The following is a 25,256-nucleotide window of genomic DNA, read 5'->3' as shown; positions in this document are numbered from 1 at the left end:
CTGGGATGCAAGATTGATTCAATATCTGCAAATCAATTAATGTAATACACCACATTAACAAATCAAAAGATAAAAACCATATGATCATAGATGTAGAAACCAATAGATGTAGAAAAGGCATTCGATAAAATCCAGCATCCATTTATGGTAGAAACTCTTAGCAAAGTGGGAATAGAGGGAACATACCTCAACATAAACAAACCTACAGCTAACATTATACTCAATGGGGAAATGCTTTTAGCATTTCCTTAAGATCAGGAACAAGACACCACTCCTCTTCAATATTGTGTTGGAAGTCTTAGCCAGCAATAAGACAAGAAAGAGAAATAAAAAGCATCTGAATTAGAAAGGAAGAAGTAAAACTCGTGTTATTTGCTGATGACATGATACTATATATAGAGAACCCTAACGATTCCACCCCAAAACTGTTAGAACTGATCAATGAATTCAGTAAAGTAGCAGGTTACAAAATAAATATTCAGAAATCAATGGCATTTTTATATATCAATGATGAACTTTCAGAAATAGAAATTAAGTAAACAATTTACAATTGCATTGAAACTATAAAATACCTGAGAATCAAATTAACCAAGAAGGTAGAAGACCTGTTTTCAGAAAATTATATCATTGAAAAACAAAATTGAAGAAGATACAAATAAATGGAAGCATATACCCCGTTCATGGGTAGAAAGAATCAACATTGTTAAAATGCCTATAGTACCCAAAGCAATCTATAGATTCAATGCAATCCCTATCAAAATACCAGTGGCATTTTTCAGAGAGCTAGAAGAAATAAAATTTATATGGAGCCATAAAAAAACCCGAAAAGCCATGGCAATCTTGAGAAAGAAGAACAAAGTTAGGGGTATCACACTATCTGATATCAAACGATACTACAAGGCTACAGTAATCAAAACAGCATGGCACTGGCATAAAAACAGATACATTGATTAATGGAACATAATAGAGAGCCCAGAAATAAATCCACACCTATATCGTCACTTAATATATGACTAAGGAAGTAAGAATATACAATGGAGTAAAGACAGTCTCTTCAATAAATGGTATTAAGAATATTAGACAGATACATACAAAAAAAAAGAAGCTGTACCATCTTCTTACACCATATACAAGAATAGACTCAAAGAGATTAAAGACTTAAATGTAAGACCCAAAACCATAAAACTTCTAGAAGAAAACATAGGCAGTAAACTCTCTGATATTACTAACAGGAATTTCTTTTCAGATATATACCCTCGGGCAAGGGAAACAAAAGAAAAAATAAACAAATGGAACCTCATCAAACTAAAAAGTTTCTGTACAGCAAAGGAAACCATCAACAAAACAAAAAGACAACCGACTGTTTGGGAGAAGATATTCACTAATGATACATCTTATAAGGGGTTAATATACAAAATTTATAAAGAACTTATACAACTCAACAACAAAAAAACAAACAATCCAATTAAAAAATGGGCAGAAGACCTGAACTTCTCCAAAGAGGAAATACAGATGGCTAATACATGATAAGATGCTCAAGGTCGCTAACCATCAGAGAAATGCAAATTCAAACCACAATGAGATATCATCTCACACCTGTCAGAATAGTTATCATCAATAAACCAAAAAAACAACAAGTGTTGGCGAGGTTGCGGAGAAAAGGGAACCCTCATACATCATTGGTGGATTGCAAATTGGTACAGCCTCTATGGAAAACAGTATGAAGGATTCTCAAAAAATTAAAAATGGATATACCTTTTGACCCAGCAATTGTACTTCCAGGCATATATCCAGAGAAAACTAAAACAATAATTCGTAAAGATCTATGCACTCCAATATTCATGGCAGCACAATTTACAATAGCCAAGATATGGAAGCAACCTAAGTGTCCATCGACAGACGATTAGATAAAGAAATTACGGTTCATATATACAATGGAATATTACTCAGCCATAAAAAAATGAAATCCTACCATTTGCAATGATATGGATGGACCTAGAGGTTATTATGCTGAGTGAAACAAGTCAGACAGAGAAAGATACATACCATATGATTTCACTTATATGCAGAATATAAGGAACAAAAAGAACAAACCAGTCAAAAACAGACTCACAAATATAATGGACAATTTGGTGATGAACAGAGGGGAGGGGCATGGGGGGACTAGGAGAATGGGGTGAAGGATTAAAGAAATACAAATTAGTAGTTGATAGTTGGTCACGGAGTAAAGGAGCATGGCAGACGGAATGCAGTTAGCATTTATATGATGGCTAGGTGGAGGGCCGGGGAGGGAATGAGCAATTGGGGGGATTGTTTTATAAACTATATAGATGTCTAACCAATGTACTGTATACTTGAAACTAATTTAAATAAATGAATTTTTTTTAAAAGTGTTTTGTATATTCTGGATACAAGTTCTTGTCAGTTATATGTTATACAAACATTTTCTCTATGTCTATGTTTGGGGCTATTTATTACATTTTCTTAACCATATCTTTTGAAAAGCCTCTGCTCTTATTTTAACAAAGTCCATTTTATTAATTTTTTTCATTGCTTGTGCATTTTATGTTTTAAGAAATTTGCTCAGCTCCATGTCACAAAGATTTTAACCTATTTTCTTCTCTAAGCTTAATTGTTTTAGTTCTTATATTTAAGTCTATGATTTACATTGGGTTAATTTGTAGCATAGAAAGAGTTAAGAAACTAGGTTTATTTTTTTTCTTATACAGATACCCAATTGTCATTGAATTATGTTGACACTTTTGTGGAAAATCAAATGACCATATAAGTGTGGGTCTATTTCTGGCTTTTCTATTGCATTTCATTGATCTATATGTTTATCTTTACAGTAATACCTCACTAATCAGCTTTATAGTAACTCTTGAAACCTGGTAGTATAAGTCCTTCTATCTTATTCTTTTTCAAAATTATTTTAGCTAACTCAAGTCCTTTGCATTTGCATATAACTTTTTAGCATCTGTTTGTCAATTTATTTATTTATTTTTTGCTTATTTTTTTATTCAGATTGCATGAAATCTATAGATAAATTTAGGGGAAATTATTTTAACAATAATGAGTCTTCCAATCTATGAAACATGCTATATTTCTCCATTTATTTAGGGCTTCATTGATTTCCATTGTAATGTTTTATAGTTTTCAATGTTCATATCTCACACATGTTTTGGTAACTATCCTTAAGTATTTTATTTTTTTATGTTATTGTAAGTGGACTTTTGAAATTTCACTTTTTAATTGCCTGTTGTTAATATATAGAAATGCAATTGATTCTTATATGTCTATCTTGTATTCTGTGACTTTGCTAAATGTACTTATTAGTTCTAGGAACTTGTTAATGGATTCATTAGATTTTCAATGTGTATTATCATATCATTTGCAAATAGAGACTGTTTTACTTCTCTTTAATCTTTATGTATATTATTTTTTCTTATCTTATTGCACTGACTAGGATCTCCAATGCAGTGTTCATTAGAAGTACTGAGAATAGACGTTCTTGCTTTATTATTTTATTTAGAAAACAATGAGACATTCAATTCTGATATGAATGTAGCTATAGGTTCCTTGTTTTTGTAGATATTCTTAATCAGGTTAAGGAAGTTTCCTTCTTTTCCAAGATAGATGAGAACTATTTTCATAAATGGGTATATTAAGACTTTTTTATTGCCAATATTCTATTTTGTTAAGTGTACCACATAAACTTGAGAAATATGCCCAATATATTCTATTTTGTTAAGTGTACCACATAAACTTGAGAAATATGTATTTTAATTTTTTGTGTACTATTCAATACATTACATCAAGATGATTAATAATATTCAGATCTTTGTTGAGAAAGTGTTAAAATCTGCAACTATAATTTGAAATGTGTCGATTTTTCCTTTTAATTTTGTCAATTTTTATTTCATGTATTTTGAAGCTCTTATATTAGGTATACACACATTGATTTTTTTTCTTCCTCATGAACTGATACTTTTATGATATGAAATGTTCTTCTTTATATTTGGTAATCTTATAGTATAAATTCATTTTGTCTGATATTAGTATAACTAATCTAGAATTTTAATACTTAACTGTTCTCATGGTTTGTCTTTTCTCATTTATTTAGTTTCAGCATATCTGGGTCTTCATATTTAAAGTATATTCCTTATAGACAAAATATAGTTGAGTCATGTATATTTATCCCTTCTGAAAATTTCCACCTTATGGTTGAAATGTTTAGACCTTTATCATTTAACACAATTATTGATATAGTTGAGTTTGGGTCTGTTGTTTTATTATTTGTTTTCCACTCATAACTTCTGTTTTCTATTTTTCTGTTTCCTTTCCTTTTTTATTATTATTAGAATGATTTTTGAATTTCATTTTAATTTTTTACTGGCTTTTGTCATATTCCTTTGTATTACATATATTTAATGATTGCTCTAAAAGTTATAATATATATTTTTAATTTTTCACAGCCTACTAATAGTTAATATTGTATCACTTTATGTAATAAATATAGAAATCTTACAATCATACAGGTCCATCTATTCTCACCCCAGTCCCTTATGCCATAGTTGTATGTACTATATCTACATACTTTAAACTCCATAACTTTTTTCTTTTAAAATTGTATGTATAATAAATTAAGAGGAAGATAGTAAAAACCAAATAATTTAGCATTTATCCAGATAGTTACTATTTCTGATGTTCTTCATTCTTTTCTCAGATCTGAGATTTTATATGACATCATTTTCCTCTAGCCTGAAGTATTTTCTTTAGCATTTCTTGTAATACAGATCTGTTTGCAATCAATTCTATTATTCTTGTTTGATTTGAGAATTTCTTCCCTTCCAGTCTTGGAGCCTATTTTTATTGTCTGTAGAATCCTGAGTTTTTAGGGTGTGTGTGTGTGTGTGTTCTTTCAGGGCTTTAGAGATGCTCTGTGTTCTTCTGGTCTCCATAATTTCTTACGAATATCAGCCTTCTGAAATACTCTCAACCATCTGATTTCTTCTACAAAAATTAATTGTTTTACTCTCCTTTTACAGGAAAACTAATAAACTTGACCAACTTTCTTTTGCCAAAGAATTGGCGGAGATGTGAAGAGAATTTTTAGTTCTTTTATTTAGTTCTAAATAAAGGTAATTGGGGTGGGGGGGAGGCACCTATCAAACCCAAATGTCTCCAACTTTACCTTGAATTAATTATCTCTGCCCCCTGGGAAAAAGAAAGAAAGAATATCCTTTGCTAGCCTCAGGATGTATGTTCCTGAATTACTTTTTCAGAACTGAGATGAGAGATAAGTGTTTGCTTTGATGGCAGGCTTTTATTCCCAGGTGTATGAGAAATCTGGTATTGTGCATGGCTGACCTGGGGCTGGAATTAAGCCTATAATTATTTTAAGAATAAAATATCAAGGGGCTAAACACCCTTTCCGGAAGTACTCTCATCTCTGCCCAGATGAAAAGGGAGAGAGGTGGCAAACCCAAAGATCTAAGACGTATGTGTAAACAAGAGGAAATTAACTTCCGAAAAAAAAAATAATAAAAAAATAAAAATGAAGGAAACAAAACACACTGTGGTTCTGCCCTTTTAAACTTGTCCCTTCCTGTATCCAGAAAACACACACACACACAAACACACACCGCGTTTAGGGTTCAACCACATTTGTCTTTGGTCTTTTCTAAGAGGCTTTTGAAGGGAATGTGTCCTGTACTAGCATGCAAAAGGTGCTTTAGACTCTTAAGTCTCTGAAGAGGTACACTACAATGTTCCTCCTGGGTGCAGTGCAGCTTGAGAAGCCATATGGTGTGGTTCAGACTACAGGCTTTGGAGCCAGTGAACATGACTTCAAAAACCTTTCTGTGCCTCTGAACAGCTGTGTGACTTTGAGCATGTACCTTTAATGCTCTGCCTCACATCTTTTTGAAAGACATCAAAAAATCAACAACAAATATTCAACCTCTCATTTGTTAGTATCTGTGGCAGAAACTTCTAATGCTCATCAGTTCTTAGCTTTCTTCTTTCTCCAGGCACTTACATAATTAATTTGCATTTCCAACCCGCCCTTAAATCTGGGTGGGTATATGAAACTGAGTTCTATTCAACTGAGTGTGGGTCCAAATGATATACACCAATTACAGGCTTGGCTATAATCATGCCACAGGACACTCCTTGCTCTCTCTTCACTATCTCCACCCCCATTAGTGGGGCCTCATGATGGGAGCAGCTGGATCTCTGAGTTATAAATTGAAGGAGAGCCACCAGGATAGCCACCCATCCAGAAACATCCACACTAGATTTTTGCCTGGGCAAAAAATAAGTCTGTTTTGTATTAAGTTTCTGAGATTTGGAGGTCGTTTGTTATAGCAGTTAGTCTTCCTGATTAATAGCCTTTCCTAACTATTCAATGGGAAAGATAATATTACCTGGTTGGATTATGGTGAGGATTAAATGAGCGCCTAACCTAAAAATTGGCACCCACCTGAAGAAAATTTTGTTCTTTTCTATCAGACTACCAGAAAATTCAACTGCAGTCTCTTTTTCTTTGTGTCAAGAAAAACTACAAAACTGTAAGTTGCTAGGCAAATGAGACCTCAACTCTTCTCTGGCCAGTCTGGTCCCTCTAGGTGACTGCATTACAAACAATCTAAAGGTTTCTAATAGCTCCAGAACTTTTCTCAATGGTTTCTCCAAATCTATGTCTTCCTTATCCTTCCCTTCTAATTTTTAATTATTAAAAAAACTTCAGGTTTAATAATTGAAGCAAAAGCTTTAGATCCAAGGAACTTTGAACCAAATCCATACTCCTAAGCATACCAGTTTCTTTAGGCTAAAAGTTGGCAAAATCCACTCTCCATCTTTGGGATACATGACAATATGCCATCTAGCTGCATGACTTAGGCATTTTTTCTGAATTTGAGGCATAAACTGAGACCACCATCATGTCTGTGGTAAAAGAAAGACCCTGGAGCTACATGTATACTTATTTCTTCTGTTTCCCCCAAATTTCCCGATCTATGACCAGTTCAGAGCTTCCCCCTGTAAAGTAAATGATCTCTTCCTGAACATATCCTATTTCTCCTCCCAGAAAATTGTGAAACTTAGGAAAAATCAGAGCAAATTACAAAATTTGAAAATGTTTCCTAGCTTGTTGACCAAACATAAGAAATTGTCATTTGGGATGGACAACCCCCTGATATTAACATAAGGTAGAGAGGTTTGGGAAAATACATTTTTTTTTAAGTCCCCATTCTTGACAACTTACAACACTCTTCTTGGTTTCAGTGTGCTATGACTATAAATTGAATAGAAGTATAAATGTTGTGTGGGATTATTAAAAAATAGAGATCGATTTAGGTAGTTCTACATATAAGTAATATATAAGAAGTTCTCTAGAAATCATTTAAGTTGATGGCAGATAAGGAGATAGCTTTAAATATTAAATATAAGGTTGAGGCTAAGAAAATACCTGAAGGAAAATTCTCTGTTGGTACTAACAGAAGACCATCTATCAAAGTAAGAGTCCTGAGAAGATGGACAGGGTGTGCTCCTGGGCAAATGGGATCATAGAAATCCTCTTCCCACTCACCGCTTCCAGTTGAGGATGTCAGTGCAGGCTTATAGCTGTCACATAGTTATCTTGCTGCAATAAAAACCAAGTGCCCAGACCAAGGTGTCTAGCAAGCCATTCCAAGATAGCACAGCTTCATGGATAACTTTCAGTATGAAGATCCATGAGGAGCGCCCATGTTCCCAAGAACACTGACCTCTACTGAAAAGTTCTGCCACCTGTTGATGGTTGGTCCATTTGCTTCCCTGAAAGAAAGAGGGCACCTGGGGAGTGAAATCTATAGTCAACCTGGTTACCCTACCCCTTTATTTTTGTTGTCAAATTCAGAAGGATGGTGTTAAAAGGAAATGGCACTTAAGCCGCTACTTGAAAAAGTTAAATGCCTTTGCCTTTCTCCTTTCTTTGTATTCAACTTTGGGGTAAAATTATCTGCTCTACAGGCAAGTTCATAGAGGCTGAATGGGATTTGGGAATTCAAATCTGACAGAGAATTCCACTTGTAGGAACCTTTTATTATCATTCCACCTCCACTGTTGGAGTATTTTTTTTTTTTTTTATTTCACTTTAGATTTGTCTCAGGCCCACCAGCTTTTTCCAGTATATACAATTGCAGTTGTCACACAAGGGGCCTTTTGGTACATGAGCCACCAGCTATTATGACTTAGATGCTAACAGATCCTTTAAGAATTAACAGGTGATTTTAAAAATTAAAATTAGAAAACACAGAAAGAAAGAAATATAACATTTACCATCATGGATTTTTTATTCTAATAGAAAAGCTAAACTCAGATCCTGCTATGTCTTTCTCTCTCTCCCACCCTCCGCCACCTCCCTCACCCTCTTTCTTTCCCTTCCTTCCTTCCTTCCTTCCTTCCTTCCTTCCTTCCTTCCTTCCTTCCTTCCTTCCTTCCTTCCTTCCTTCCTTCCTTCCTTCCTTCCTTCCTTCCTTCCTTCNGAAGATCCATGAGGAGCGCCCATGTTCCCAAGAACACTGACCTCTACTGAAAAGTTCTGCCACCTGTTGATGGTTGGTCCATTTGCTTCCCTGAAAGAAAGAGGGCACCTGGGGAGTGAAATCTATAGTCAACCTGGTTACCCTACCCCTTTATTTTTGTTGTCAAATTCAGAAGGATGGTGTTAAAAGGAAATGGCACTTAAGCCGCTACTTGAAAAAGTTAAATGCCTTTGCCTTTCTCCTTTCTTTGTATTCAACTTTGGGGTAAAATTATCTGCTCTACAGGCAAGTTCATAGAGGCTGAATGGGATTTGGGAATTCAAATCTGACAGAGAATTCCACTTGTAGGAACCTTTTATTATCATTCCACCTCCACTGTTGGAGTATTTTTTTTTTTTTATTTCGCTGAGATTTGTCTCTAAAAAGGCCCTGGCTTTTCCAGTATATGCGATTTTGGCTGCTCACTGAGGGGCTGTGCTTTTTTTAGGTACATAGACCACTTGGCCTATTATGACTTAGATGCCATGAGATCCTTTAGATGAATTGATTTTAAAAATTAAAATTAAACACAGAAAAGAAAAAATGGGAACATTTGCCATCATGGTTTTTTATGTGTCTGTGGCCCCTAATGAAGAAGCTGGCCTCAGACCCTTACTGCATGTCACCTCTCTCTCCACCCTCCATACACTCCTCACCTCTTTCTTTCCCTTCACCCTTCCTTCCCCCTACTTCCTTCATACCATTATTCCCTTCTGTACAGACTTCTTCCTTCCTTCCTCCTTCCTTCCTTCCTTCTTTCCTTTCTTTATTAGGGGGATCTGGTTTTATCTTACACCATATTATTCTGATTCTTAACCTAAGGCTAACAGAGGAGAGGCAGCATCTGAAAAATGCAAAGGAAAGGGCTTATAGAAATGACCGACTCAGCTGGTTAAAGTCCATTCCTAATTGCCCTCTCCCATCTCCAGTTCACAACTGTTGATTCATAGTTTGCTATCCAACTAATGTTCTTCTTTATCTCTGTAGCTGTTTAGGAATAACATGACTGTATAAAACTGCTTGTTATGTTACAATCAGGGCTCAGCCTTTGGATAGGAATCTGCTGAGCTGGTGCCGGCATCAATAAATGCTACTTCCTGCTTATAGCCTCAGTGTCCCATCTCTCCATTCGAGAATCCTATAACCATGATGATAATGCCAAAGGTGCAGGTTCTACAAGGCAAACAACTTGTAAATAGATAAAGCCAGTGGTCTGAAAGTCTCTCCGCCCCCTGCCACCGCCGCCCCTTGCAGCCCCTCACCTGAAGCTCCTCCTCCCCATCCTGAGTCATGAGGCACACGTGAAACCTCAGATAAGGGAATCACGTGCCCTTTGCATGGACACTGCAAAAGTATATAAACTGTAATAAATCTAACCAAAGGGAGCTTTGGTGCTGTTGAAAGCCCCATGCACTCCGCAGGCAATAAATTCTCCTTCCTCTAACAAAGTTGTCAGGTGTCGCTTCCTGCAACAAGACATTTAGGGGTTGGTGTAGATACCGAGTGTTTTTTGCATCCAGCTTCAAGGATTCTACCCCTGGACTTGGACCTTTATTTGCCATTAGGCCCTGACCTATCCCAAGCTTCTGAAAGTGGACCTTCCTCTCTTCTTCCCTCTCTAAGCAAATTCTACTCTTCTGCAAATTTCTGTTCTTCAACTATTGTTCTTCACTGTGCCAAACCTTTAAAACAGAATTTTAAGTCATTTCGGATTTTTAATTATATAAGCACTGCATGAACATTATTTCCTCATACAAATTGAAACAATGCAGGCTAGGCTTAGGTCCCTTTGACCATCTCTCCAATCCCAGTATCTTCCCAAAGGTAACCACTGTGTGTAATCTAGCATCGATATAGCATAAATTCTTCTAAAATGTTTCTTTGCACTTACTACAAATATATGTATCTATAGAAAATATGTAATATTATTTTACTGTTTTTTTTTTAATTAAAGATATACTATATGAATCATTTTGGAGCTTGCTTTGGGCCAAAACTTTAAAGCACCCTGACTGATGATAGACGTCTCTTTTCTTTTGTACCTGATTTTCCTAAAAGCCAGAAGATGCCTTCTATCCTCCCAGTTCTAGGACTGGCCTCCCAGTGGTCCACTCACAAAATTCCTGCTCCTTCTCGAAGAGAGCCCTGGGAGCTGAGATGACAAAGAGAGGGTCTGAGTTCAGTGAAGGAGGGAGTTAGACTGGCCACACACATCTTGTGTTCTCACCCTGTAGTTCTTCCCTGAGAAGCAGTGACCTTACAAAGTCCTTTTATTATGCAATAAAACAAGACAATTTTCTTCTCCCCTGGTCATTAGCTGGAGAGTTCAAAACCAGGAAAAGGTGTCATGCTGAGCTGCGTTTTACTCTGGGAAAAAAAGGGTGGAGTCACAATCCTGCCATTGTAATAGGAATTCTTAACTCACTGCTTAAAGAGAAAAGGCAAAATCTGACACATTTAAATGATCAGGTTTTGTGCAGTCAGTTATTCAGGAGTAATGTCCGTGTCGCTTTGATGACTTATTTCATATTAATGATCACACCATTTTCTAGAAGGTAGAAGCTGCTTAGGAGAAATGATCAAAACTTCACCACAGTTTTGTATGACCATAAAATGACTTACACATTTTATACAAAGAGTATCTGAATGTTTCAAGGGTCCAAGAGCTCACTAACTTAAAAAAAACCACCTACTACATTGTGGAGCTGCTAATCAGCTCTTTTTTGTATTGTAATTTTGGATTCTATTCTGACTTGTAGGGTGACAAAGAATAAATTTAATCCCTCTTACTAATGATTGAATTTAATCAATTTAATTAGTAAATTTAATCCCTCTTACTAATGAGCAAATTTTTCACACACAAAATCTAGTTAATCTGAGAAAGCCTGTACCTATCTAGAATATGGCCAGGCCTTCAAGGCAGCTTATTTTTACCTAAATACTGTACATCAGAATTTAAAAGTGTCAACTTTTGTTTCATCATTAATAATGTGGTTGTTTTGCTTATTATAAAGTTCTCTGTTTGGAACGAGATATTTGGAATAAATCTCCTTTTCTTTTCTTATAGTTTCTGTAGAAATGAAGACCAAGGTTTTTTTGGATTATATGATGTTTGCCAAAGCAGGAACCCAAGAAATGGTAAGTTATGACCTAGCCCTTCATTCCGCACAATATTTAATGTTACCATTGCTTATTCTCATTTCACTTATTTTAATCCCATTGGATTGGTGGTTGATGAAGAAGAGTTTTGAAATGTTAGCTCATATTCTTCCCTTTAAGAGGCAAAAATCTTCAAATAAGAATTTGAATAAAATGGTGCTTTATAAAATAACGTCACCTGGTTAACTTTAAGATACAAAAAAGTCATATAGGATTATTCTTTGGTCCTTGTCCTCATGCCATTTTCACTTTATTTTGAATTGGGTGAATCTTCACTCATTTTGAGCTGCTATTTGCCAGTGTTTTATTTCTCTTAGCTATAAAAACAGTTCTGATAGCCTACTTGCCTTTAGATAGCCTTTCTTGCATTGTTGCCAACTTGAAAATGGTTTCAGTCTACTCAATATGCCTTGGAAAAGAGATACAGAGATTCCTGTGTGACCTTGTGAGGGATATAGCAAGAGATGAAGAGAACTTCTCTATCTCTTACATCCTATCACTGGCCCATCAATTTGATATAAATACTTCTCACTACCACTTGTCTTTTACTACATCCACCTGTGTTGGATATAGGGAGTGAATTAGTTTCCTTGGGTTTCCATGACAAATCATCAAAAATTATGTGACTTAAAACAACAGAAATTATTCTTTCACAGTTCTGGAAGCTAGAACTGTGAAAGAATAATGGGTCAGTAAGTTTGGTTTGTTTTGGAGGCTCTAAGGGAAAATCTTTTCCATGCCTCTCTCCAAGCTTCTGGTGGTTGACAGCAACCCTTGGCATTCTTTGGCTTGCAGTTGTACCTGCCTATCATCACATGGTGTTCTTTTTACATGTCTCTGTGCCCAAGTTTCTCTTTTTTTTTTTAATAAGGATACCAGTCAGTGGATTAGGGCTCACCCTAATCAGGTGAGCCCTAATTTTAACTTGGTTCTATCTGCAAAGACCCTATTTCCAAATAAATTCACATTCACAGAAACTAGAGGTAAGGACATCAACCTATATTTTTGGATGACATAATTCAACCCACACCAAGAAGGACCGAATTGGAGCACAAGCTCAGATGTTCTTGTGCTCTCCCTCAACTAGCCTGAGGTTTCTATTTGGGTTTCTATCATCTAGTACCACCTACCTCCAGGGGATAAAGGTGCAAAATGCCTTCTATTTAATCTCATTTCACATAATTTTATTGTTTAATTCCTTGGATCCTCTTCTCCATGATAGAATAAATCTATACACCTTCATGTCTGGCAGAAATTGCTCCTCCATTATGTCCCCTTTACAAAGACACTCCCTATGAAGCTCACTGCTCACATCTCTCAGCTTTGCTCTGACATGTCAACACTGAAGGCTGGTCAGAAAGATTTCCCAGTGCCCTTTGCTTGGGCTTAGCCATGGCCTTGCATCCATGGAAACCAACTGATGCTCAGGTGGGTCACCACCCCTGTTTACTCTAAATAGTATTCTTTTTCTCCTTAAAGACCTGGATATTCTCAGTATAGATGGTCTTACCCTTTGAATGAAGAACTTAAGGGGTAAAGGAGTTGTGGACTGGCTGACTCAGCAGATCACAGACCCCAGTGGACGAGGGGAAAGACCTAGTATATATTCATCTCTCCAGAAGTAGGAGACTTTAGAGATGAGATTAGCTGGTTCTGCATGCACAGAGTCCCCAACATGAAAGTACTATGCAACCCACTGTCTATGTTTAACTTCTTCATATAAGAAATTAATCTATTATGCTCCCTCTGCAGACTCATTCCAATTCTATTGGGTTCTTCAGCCCACTCAGAGTGGCTCAAAGTTGTTTGATGTGAGGTCATGAGTACTTTATCTGTGGTCCAAGTGCCATTAAAAAATAATACTGGTTTTATCTAAGCCTCAGTTTCCTTATGCATAAAATGAAATGGTAATAGCCTCTTTGAAAGGTTGTTATCATTATTACATAAAATATGTACAAAGCAACTAGTCTAGTGCCAGGTATTTAGGGAATGATTATTAAATAGTAATGCCCTTGCTTTAGTCTATCCTGCTTCTCTTTCTCACTCGAGATCATACCGTGTCTCTGAAATTGACCATCATTTAAACACTCCCTATCACCAGAAGAAAATTAAGAAAGGAAAAACAGTATTATATTCTCTAGAGCCCCTCTTGTCCACTTCCCTACAAGAGGTAACTTTAGCTAAGATTCAGAGGTTTTCCTGGGCATCTCACACCTCAGGCCAGACCTGATTCTATAATTGGTCAGCTTAGCTATATGAAAGCATTCCTAACTACAGAAATTTATGACATGTATGCCAATTCACCATCTTGCACAAAAATTATGTATAGCACAAAATATGTCTGAATTTTTTTAGAAGTGTCATTCGATCATCAGATTAATTTTAGTTTACATGTGTGCATTCTTCACCATTTGTTGCTCACAGTATCTTAGAAAAAAAGGAAATGCCAGTCAGTCACTGCACTGAGTCCTCTGGGGAAAGGAAGAGGAGTGGGTTCCAGGACCCCCGCTTTCCCATTCACTGAAGCCTTCTCTTCATCCAGGTCTGACCAGCTCAGTACAGAATTTTGTTGGAGAGGAGAGTAAGGGGCTAGCATCTCATCTGAGAGAAAGAGGATGTGAGAATTTTATTAAAAGGAAATAGTAAAGACTCAACTGGGAGTGTCTCCAAAGCAGCAGTTGGTTGGTTGGTTGGCTGGTTGATTAATTGGTTGGTTTTGTTTTTTGTTTTGTTTGTTTTGTTCTCTTGCAACAGATAAGCAAGCCCCTCCAGACGGAGTAACATTAGATAGTCCCATCTTAATCACTGATACCATCATTCACTCTGTTGCTTAGGTCAAAACCTAATAGTCATATGTGGCTTTCTTCTTTCCCTCATATCCTGAATCCAATGTAGCACCAATTTCTATCAGCTCTGCCTCCAAAATATATCTCAAATCTAATTCCTTCTTCCACTTCCGCTGTCATCTCTCGCCTAAGTCACAGCTTCCACTTGGTTCCCAATCTCTGCTCTGGTATCTCTACAGTCAATTTTTCACCCAGGTTCCAGAGAAATCTTTAAAATGTGACCAGATAATTTTATTCCCCTATTCAAAACCTTCCAATAGTTTCCCATTGTACTTGGAATGTAAATCATATTCCTTATCTCAGCCTGCAAGACCCTGAAATGATATCTCTAAGAAATTTTCTACCACTCTCTGCTTCCTCATCACTCCACTTTAAGCACACTATCCTTCTTGCCATCCTCCCCATCACCCAAACTTGCTCCCTTCTCACTTGCCCTCTGACTGGAACATTCTTACCTTCTTCCTTTCATTTAGATGTGACCAGTTTAAAGAGGCTTTCCCTGCCCTTCTATCATTTTCTGTTCCATTACTGGGTTTTATTTTTTCTTTATAATTTTTATCACAGTATTAAATTACATAAGTGGTATATATTTTCTTTGTGTATTTATCTTTCATCTTGCCATCTACATGAAAGCAAAGAATCCATTATGGCCATGGATTCTGAAGAGTGCATGGCCATAATGGATGCTCAAGAACAGTCTTCAAATGAAGGGATGAATAAATGATACCTTTAAAATACCTTCTTGTATTTCAACCTTCACCCTCAACCCCCAGGCTCTGAGTCTCCATATCTTCAATTAAATTAGTATTTCTGGGGATTTAGGATTCAGGAATTTTTTTAACTGCCCAGATGATACCAGTTGGCAGTCAAGGTTGAAAACCACTGAGATAAATCAGGGATTTTCAACAGATCATGTACCTGGAGATCTTGTTAAAATGCAGGTTCTGATTCAGTCATAGTAGTAATAGGTTTAAGTCTGAGAGCCTGCATTTTTAATAAGTTCCTGGTGATACCACTGCTGCTGGTCCATGAACAGTTCTTGGAGTAGCAAGGGTCTAGATGATTTCAAAGATCACCTACAGTTCTGCATTCTCTAACTAAGTGAAGATAACTCGATCCACCTTAACCTCCATCCAAGAAGCCTGTTAGTTTCTTCTACCTTGGACAACTTTGGTTTGAGCACTGTGGGGCACAACAGAGGATATATCACTTGCTTCATTTAAGATAATTTTTTTAATGCTTAACTTTAATTTTGAAATAATTTTATACTTACAAAAATGTGGCAAAAATAATATAAAGAACATCCTTCACCAAGATACCCTAAATGTTAAGTATCACTTGCGCATAGTATAGCTAACAGAAAGTTAATATCAGTATAGAATATTAATCTACAGACCATATATAAATTTTACCATTGTTCCCACTAATGTCTTTTTTTCTGAGGTCGAATCTAGCATCATGGATTGCATTTAGTTCTCATATCACTTTATCTTATATGACCTTGAAACATTTGTAGTGGGTTGGCCAGTTGTTTTGTGAAATGTTCCTCAATTTGGATTTGTCTAATGTTTCCTCAGGATTAAATTCATGTGGTGAATTTGGGGCAAGAATATCACAAAAGTGATGTTGTAACCTCCTCAGAGTATCATATCATGAGGCAAAAAATTTGAATTTATCCTACTACTAATGATTTTAACTATAATCTTTTGGTTAAGGTGGTATCTTCCAACACTATTTTTTCCTTTGTAATTACATAGGTATGTTGTTGGGAGAAACTTTGAGATTGTAGGTATCTGGTATTTCATCATATTTTCACCAACTAATTTTATATTTATTAATTATTCTTACCTGAATAAATTATTGTGGTATTTAATCAAATAGTAGTTATCAATTTTCTTTATTATTTTCTATATTTATCAGTTAGAACTCTGCTGTAGGGAAGAGCTTTCCTATTTCTCTCATTTATATATTTTTTAAATTATTTATATAAGTATGAATCTATAGATTCTTATTTTATGCTATGGATTATAATCCATTGCTACAATTATTAATTTGGGGGGGGGCTCAAATTGTTCTCAATTTAGCTAATAGAAACCTATTTGATCTGGCTTCTGTATCCTCTGACATGTCCTCATTTTTTGAGTACTTTCTATTTGGAACCACACGATATTCTAGGCTCATCTTGTACTTTCTCTGCCCCAGTCCAGAATCAGCCATTTTAAAAAAATTGCTAGTTCTTTTTATAAGAAAATGATATTTAGAAATCAAGATTTGGACACAAGATATGCTCATCAATACTGGGATATGTTGATTCTAAGTACATGCATTTATAAACCTATCTATTCCTATTTCTCTATATTAAATCTATATTACAAGTCATGAGTTCGTGCTGGTGATTTTTCTGTTTGTATTAGATTTTGGAATCACTGTCACCACCATCTTTAATTGATTTTAATTATCTCTTTCTCTCCCCCTCCTCCCCTCCTCTTTCCACTCCTCCCGCTTCCTCCTCTTCCTCCTCATCATTCTTCTTCTAGTCTTTGTCTCTTGATTTAACATGTGGCCATCTGGTATAATGAAAAGCAAAACTCTGGGACCTGAAAGATCTTCAGTTTCTGGCTCTACCATTTTATAGTGTATGGTTGTGGGCAAGCAATTTCTCACACTAATAGATCCTCAAAAAAGCAAAATCCTTTCCAGGCTCAATCTCTAGAATCAGGCCAAATTGTTTTCCTTTTTAACTCGTAGGTCTTTTTAATTCTCAGACCTTATGGGCTGGTTAACCTCTTTATCCCAACTTCAGTTCAAGTTTTCCTTTTATCAAGGCACACAGGCAAGCTACCTTCCACAAGCTGTTCTTCCCAGCACTCCTAAGAGTACTTTACTGTTTCCTTATTGATTCTTTTCAGACAAATGCATCAGCCCAAGTTGCCTACCTACTATGGTACTATGTGATGTCAGTTTTTGCTCCATTTTCATTTATCCCCTATATCCATTTACATAATGGTCTATCTAAGTGTCTTTCTGTCTATCCGTCTGTCTATCTATCATCTATCATCTATCTATCATTTGTCTATCATCTGTCTATCTATCATCTATCTATCTATCTATCTATCTATCTATCTATCTATCTATCTATCTATCTATCTATCTATATTTCAGGAAAGCAAAAGGATTAGAGCACTAAACCATCAATTTGAGAAGAACAATTCCTATCAGGATTGGTGCTATTTTTTCTCTTAGCAACTATGGGACAGCATCATAGACAAAATCATTTTGATTATCTAAGCTTTAAATGTTGTTTATTCCAAGAATATACTCTCAAAGGGCAGTTATATTTAAGATTATTTAAGAACAAAGACTTTGGCAAACCTGCAGTGGCATGGAACTATATTCACATTTGGGGGCATTTATATTTTAACAGATTGAGAAGTAAATCCACTTTTTAGAGGGAAGAACTATTTACCATCTGTGGTTCGTTAATATCTGAGGCAGGGAAATCTGTCATTCACACACATTTGTGATGAAGTTGGCAGATTTTGCTTTTATGTAAGGTTTCATCAGCAATGACTGATACAGAAACAACCTGCTCCTGAAAACCTGCCTGGTGCAATATGGTAACCCAGCTACTCAGCTTCTGTTTGTGGTAAAAACGTTAGTATCTTAAGAGTTATATCTTCTCTTTTTTTTCTTGTGACAAAAATTTGAGTATCATTGGTGGAAGAATTGGTACAGTCTCAGACAAAATAGTGACCAATAAATATATTTACCAGATTTCCAGGTATTGGTAAAGCAGTTCAAGTGGAATCAGGCTGCATTTTCCAAATGGCCTTGTGCTGCAGGGAGGGCCATAGATAAGGCATACAGAGAAGAAGGAGGCAACACAGGGAAAGAACAGGAACTCAAAAAGCCACCTTATGAAAGAGGACTATGTAGGAGCAGAGAGAGAAAAAGGAAATTTTGGCCATTGCCACGAGTGAAAAATTCTAGATGAGGAAAAGATGCTTAAAGAGGATATATAGAAAGGTACCAATGGTATGCTCTAAGCAAACCTTCTAAGCTGCCTTTTCAAGAAAGCTTAGCATAAATATTTATAGTATTTTTTAGGTTGTTTGGTTTAGACTGATGTTTCCTAATTTAAAACACACACACACACACACACACACACCACACACACACACACACACACACACACACACACACACACACACTAAGCACCTGCAGGATCTAGAGGTAATTTGGTATATTTGAATAGTAAGCAGGAATGCCACTCAATATAATGAATAATCACAGGCATTGGCACTGATCCATTAGAATGGATACTCAAAGAATTATAATGCAGTGTGCCACACGGATGTGTGACAGTATAACATCACCTCTGTTTATCAGTGTTTCCTAGGCCTGAAAGTGACAAGAACTCAAATGTCTTTTAGTGCTAGTTTTATCTGAGCCTCATGAGAAACTGTGGGGAGAGGGGAGGGCAAAAGCTAATGAATCATCTCCAGTGGCCTGACCCTTGCCTTTTGCATTTCTAGACAATGCTACTATCAGACATACATTTACTAACTATATTTCAAATGTAATAATAAGAGAAAGGGCAATCTTGTTCCTTTTTTGACCATATGTTAGAATGACAGAGTATAGGGTATCAGAGATAGTGCACATCAAATATCTTTTTCTCCCATTTCCTAGCATCGTTGAATTGAGGTTGGGGCCATGAGTAATTCTGGCCATTGGACTGTAAGCAGAAGTGACATGGGTAACTTTTAGACCAAGGTGGTTAAAAGTCAATGTGCTTCTTCCATCATTCTCTTGAGATAGCAGCTTTTAAGGCTATGCGTCCCAAATGGAATGGCTACCAGAGAGAGAAAGGATACCCAATCTGCATCAAACTTTATGTGAGAGACAAATCTGTGTTAAACCACTGAGATTTGCACAGCATAGCATAATTTATCCTAACCAGAAATCAATCCCTGCAGACACTGCATAATAGAAACATGAGGCATTTTCTTTGGATTTTTTTTTTTTTTACTGAAAAGCAGTGAAGACATGGATATTGGAGATTAAAAAGCTGTTGATTCATGTTATGCAGTAGCAAAACATTTTCTAAAGCTTCCATCTGCAATAATTTAGGGAGGTGGAGCATAAGCATAGTATGTCAGCAGTTCTGGAGGAAGATGTTAGAAAAAAGAATGTAAATAGTGTATACTGACTGCCTTTGGCTAGGTATTACAAGAAAAAAAATTGACATAAGAAAGAAATTGCAGGCAAAAATAAAAGTGAATAAAGAGTGTTCAGAAATCCAGAATCTGGTAGAATTTTTAAAGCCAGCTTTCCCTAGATCCCAACTGTAATAGACAAGATAGAAAAGATTTTGGTTCTGCTTCCACTTAGGATTTAGGAGGTAAAAAGCTTCAAGAGAACTTTTCTCTCACACTACTGAGGAAAAATCCTGGTGACTTACAAAATGATAAATTTTCTTGAACCCATCAAAATCTGAGATCCCAATATAACAGAGCGAAATGCTCAGTCTCTCTGTCTTCATCTTGTTCAAGCCTGCTTTGTTCCTATGGCCTTCAGGCTAATAGCTTCTGTTTAGTCTCGCATGTAGAAATGCTACTTATTAGAGGAATTCTGCTTACAGCTTCAGTTTCATAAAAACAACCCTTGATGGAAGGTGCCCCTCCTGAGAAGATGGGGAAAATATGTACAACAATATGATTGTTTATCAAAGATTTGCAGGAGCCTCATGATGAGACTGAAATCAACTGGGGTCAATGGACTGGGAACAAAGAGGTTTCACAGTCTTCTTCGGGCCCCTACTGGTGTCCGTATATCTGTGGTCCTCAATCACCTCTTGCTCCCAACCCCCACATATCCCTTTCCCTTGACATAAAGGAAACCTGAACACTGTACTTTCAGAAGATAGATTCCAAGTACCACTAGGACTTCCATCTTCTTGGTTAATGCCTTTTTGATCAATAAATTTTTCCTTACTCCAAACTCTGATGTTTTGAGTTTGGGCCTTTCAAAGTGCTGGGCACATGCACTTTGTACCAGTAACAACAAGATAACTAAGTAAACCAAACTCTATAGAGTGAAATTCTCCTAGAAGAGATAGGACACATGAACTGCCTCGCCTTTAGCAAAGCAAGGTAGAATGAGGTGGCCAGAGTAAAAATAGTAATAAGAAACCAGTTAAAATGTTACTAAATTCTTAAAGGCCCATTGTGGGTTAGCATAACCATTTAAAATACTCCTGGTAGTCCCCAAACCAAGGGGAGTTGGCAATCAATGGCAAGCTCTTTTTTGTGGACCTTCACCAGAAAAGCAACTTTGCTTTACAGAAAATCAAACTGAAAAAACCTGGGTTAAACATCAAATTACCTGCATTCATGGAGAGTGAAAAATAATGTGAAGAACATCAACTCACATTTCACTTCCTAGGCAAGTGCTATAAAACATTCGGTCTTAGGTCACAACCATTTTCTTACAATTAATTAATCAATTAATTAATTTATTCATCTTTTAAGACAGGCTCTCTGACTTCAGTATGTATTTATTTTATCTATAATAAATATGTACAAATATCTACTTATGCCTAAACATAAGCACCTCCACCTTAGTGTTGGCTCTGAGTTTAATTGTTTGTATACATATAAATTTTAAAACTTTCAGGTTTACAAAGATTTTATTCAAGGTTTGAGACTTGAACTATATGGTCTATTATTAGGTGTAAAGAAATCATTAAAGCTTCACAGATGAAATACAAAGTAAGATTATTATGTCGTTAATGAAAAAATACAAGGTTTAAAATCCTTTGTCTCTTGCCTCTACTAGGCCTATTTCAATTCAAGAACTGCTGAGAACCAGAAGAATTGCAAGGCCTTAACAGCACTACCTCTTCACTCTAAAATTTTTTTTCTGTGTTTAAAAACTATTGTTTTTTCTTTACTTAAAAATACATTTATATCAGAGTAATTTGGAGAAAGAAAATGAAATAAAAACCATAATCCTTCAACTAGGTATAACCAGTGTTAACAATTTACTATATATCTTTCCAGACTTTTCTTTCCTGTGCATTTATATATTTTCAAAATTTGTTTCATATATTATAGTCTGTTGGACCTTCTCAAATTTCTGACCCAAAATCAAGTATCTGAGAGTCAAACAGTAGGCTTATAGAAGGATCTGCTTCTAGAGAGCTCAGAACATTATAAAAATCCATAATTGTGATTAAGACATCATTTTTGCTTGAATATGCAATGTATACATATTATTTAATTCATAAATTCCCATCTATTATCATCTTTGGTAATGTTTCAATTACATTATACGGTATGGGAATAACTTCAGTTTCTACTAGTAATCTGGTTCAATAAGCACCGAATACTTTCAAACACAACCTAACCCAGAAAATCAAGTGGACACATTATTAAATAGTTAGGTTTTAAAATTTATGTTTTAGTTTATTCTAAATGCAAATAAAATATAGCTTCAAACTGAAGAGTTTTATTTTGATATCTCTATTTAGTTATAGACTAGGGATTATTGTTTCAAAGCATAAACTATTTAAGAAAACATATACTTAGAAATCTATATTTTTTTTAAATTAAATATACTAGAGTGACATTGGTAAATAAAATTACATAGGTTTCAAGTGTACAGTTCAATAATACATCATATGTATATTGCATTCCGTGTTCAACACTCAAAGTTAAACTTCCTTCTGTCACCATATAATTAACCACCTTTACTCTTATCTTTATTTTTATTTTTTGATTTTTTAAAAAAGTTTTACATTTTTATTTTTTTCAATTACAATTTTTTCAAATACAATCTTATATTAGTTTTAGGTATACAGCACAGTGATTAGACATTTATGTAACTTATGAAGTGATCACCTCAATAAATCCAGTACCCATCTGACGTCATACATAGTTATTACAATACTACTGACTATATTCCTCATGCTATACTTTACATCCCCATGACTACTTTGTAAGTACCAATTTGTACCTCTTAATCCCCTCTCCCATGCACCCATCCCTCTACCCCACAATTTGACAGCCTTCAAAATGCTCTCTGCATCTATGAGCTTGTTTGTTTGTTTGTTTGTTTATCCTATTCTCTAGATTCCACATATGACATTTGTCTTTGTCTGACTTACCCTACTCAGCACAATACCTTCTATGTCCATCCATGCTGTTGCAGATGGCAAGATTTCATTCTTCTTTATGGCTGAATAATATTCCATTGTGTATATATAACACCTCTTCTTTATCCTTCATTTATTGATGGACCCCCAGGACATTTTCATATCTCGGCTACTGTAAATAATGCTGCAATGAACATATGGGTTCACATGTCCCTTCAAAGTAACGTTTTGAGTTTCTTCAGATAAATATCCTGAAATGGGATGACGGGGTTCTTCTTTGTCTCTTGTTATAGCCTTTGTTTTAAAGTCTATTTTGTCTGTATGTGTCTTTGGTTCTGAAGTGACTCTCTTGTAGGCAGCATATGTAAAGGTCTTGTTTTCTTATCCATTCAGCCACTCTATCTTTTGATTGAAGCATTTAATCCATTTACATTTAAAGTAATTATTGCTAGATATATAGTTATTGCTATTTTATTATTCATATTTTTTATCTTTTTTTCTTCTTCTTCTTAAAGAAGTCTCTTAAACATTTCCTGTAATACTGGCTTGGTGATGATGAACTCCTTTAGCTTTTTCTTGTCTGGGAAGCTCTTTATCTGTCTTTCCCTTCTAAATGATAGCTTTGCTGTGTAGAGTAATCTTGTTGTAGGTCCTTGCTTTTTAAATATTTCCTGCCAATCTCTTCTGGTGAGAAATCAGCTAATAGACTTTTGGGAGCTTCTTTGTAGGTAACAAACTGCTTTTAAAATTTTCTCTTTGTATTTAAACTTTGGCCTTTTAATGATGATGTGTCTTGGTGTGGGCCTCTTTGGGTTCGTCTTGTTTGGGACTCTCTGTGCTTCCTGGGTTTGTATGTCTATTTCCTTTGTCAGGTTAGGGAAGTTTTCAGCCATTAATTTTTGAAGTAGGTTTTCAATTCCTTGCTCTCTCTCTCTTCTCCTTCTGGTACCCCTATGATGCAAATGTTGGTATGCCTGAAGTTGTCCTAGATACCCCTTAAACTAGCCTCTTTTTTTTTGGATTCTCTTTTTCTTGTTGCTTTCTGATCGGGTGTTTTTTGCTACATTATCTTCTAAATCACTGATTCAATCCTCTGCTTTATCTAAACTACTGTTCATTCCTCCTAAAATATTCTTCATTTCAGTTATTGTAGTCTTCATTTCTGACTGATTCTTTTCTGTTTTCTATCTCCACTTTTATGTTTTCTATCTCTTTGTTAAAGTTCTCACTGAGTTCATCTACTCTTCCCTTGAGTTCACTGAGCATCCTTACAACAAGTGTTTTGAACTCTGCATCTGGTAGATTGCTTGTCTGCATTTGGTTTAGTTCTTTTCCTGGAGCTTTGTTCTGTTCTTCCATTTACAACATGTTTCTTTATCTTCTCATTTTGGTTGTCTCCTTGTTTGTTTCTATATATTAGGTAGGGCTCTTAAGTTTCCCAGTCTTAGTAGACTGGCCTTATGTAATAGATGTGCTATGGGTTCTAGTGGCACAGTCTTCCCTGTTCACCTGAGCCAAGTGCTCCAGGTGTGTCCCTTATATGGTTTTTGTGTGCTCTCTTGTTGTAGCTGAGCCTTGGTCGCTGTTCGCACATTAGTGGGAGGGATTGATTCTCAGGCTGATTGGTTGTGATGACTGGCTGTGACCAGTGAAGTCGCTGTTGTGCAGGGGCTGACCCAACAGAGCAGGATTTGCTTTAGCAGTGTTCTCGTGAATGCCCTATGTGCCCTTTGGTGTGTAGTCCTCATATGTGACCCTGGGTGGTACTCCAGATCAGAACAAAACCGGCCACCAGGAGTGCAGGCTGGGGCCTCCTTGGAGGGGCCCTGCTGCAGGCCAAGTGCAACTACAGCCTGTGCCCTGCCCAGGGTTACATGGCATGAATCATCAAACAATCTTCAGATGGCTGCCACCCACGCTGAGCTCGGATGCCTTGGAAGGCCAAGCTGGGAACAGAGGCCAGCTGCCACTCGTGCTGGGCTTAGGGCTGCTCAGCAAAAGGTACAGGGCATGCTGAGGCCAGATGCAGCTTATTTAGGTTTTGTGAACCTTTGAGAGATTTTAGAAAAGTTCACAGCATGAGCCAAGACAGGCCATTTGTATGGAAAATCTACTGGAAGTAGCTTGGATAGGCCGCATTTTGGGAGTGGCAGGGCCTGAGAGAATCACCTGGGCAGTGTGACCAGTGTTAGGCATATTGATAGAGACTCAGATATGGCACCTACCTGCATCCTCGAGCTGGGCTAGGGTGGACTCAACAAAGGAACAATGCCATCTGCCAGCACTCTGTCCAGGAAAAATCCATCCCTCCAGTCCTCATCAGACAACCCAGTCTTTCTCCATATGTCCCTGGCACCTCTTGAGCTTCTGCCCCAGAGATGAAGCCAAGCGTGAGTGAGTTCATCAGTAAGTCTGTGAGTGGAGCCCTAAAGAGGAAAGTCTGTGACTCCCTCAGCCTTCTGTCTCACTCAACCACAATCTCCACTGGTTTTCACAGCCAGAAGCTGTAGGGACTGATCTTCCCAG

General features: G+C 36.4%; 1 long non-coding RNA gene across 1 annotated transcript in view; it reads left to right on the top strand.

Annotated features, from left to right (window-relative positions):
- The window catches only part of LOC120591772 (uncharacterized), a 54,131-nt gene that overhangs the window by 15,120 nt on the left and 13,755 nt on the right, over positions 1–25,256 (top strand). The window contains exon 4 of the long non-coding RNA XR_005649986.1: positions 11,635–11,705. This is a non-coding gene — a long non-coding RNA (uncharacterized LOC120591772). The remainder of the gene's footprint in view (positions 1–11,634; positions 11,706–25,256) is intronic.

Source organism: Pteropus medius, unplaced genomic scaffold (genome assembly GCF_902729225.1).
Source record: "Pteropus medius unplaced genomic scaffold, Ma_sr-lr_union100, whole genome shotgun sequence".
Classification (NCBI taxonomy): domain Eukaryota; kingdom Metazoa; phylum Chordata; class Mammalia; order Chiroptera; family Pteropodidae; genus Pteropus; species Pteropus medius.
Note: the sequence above shows the minus strand (reverse complement) of the source record. Positions and strands in the feature narration are given on the sequence as shown.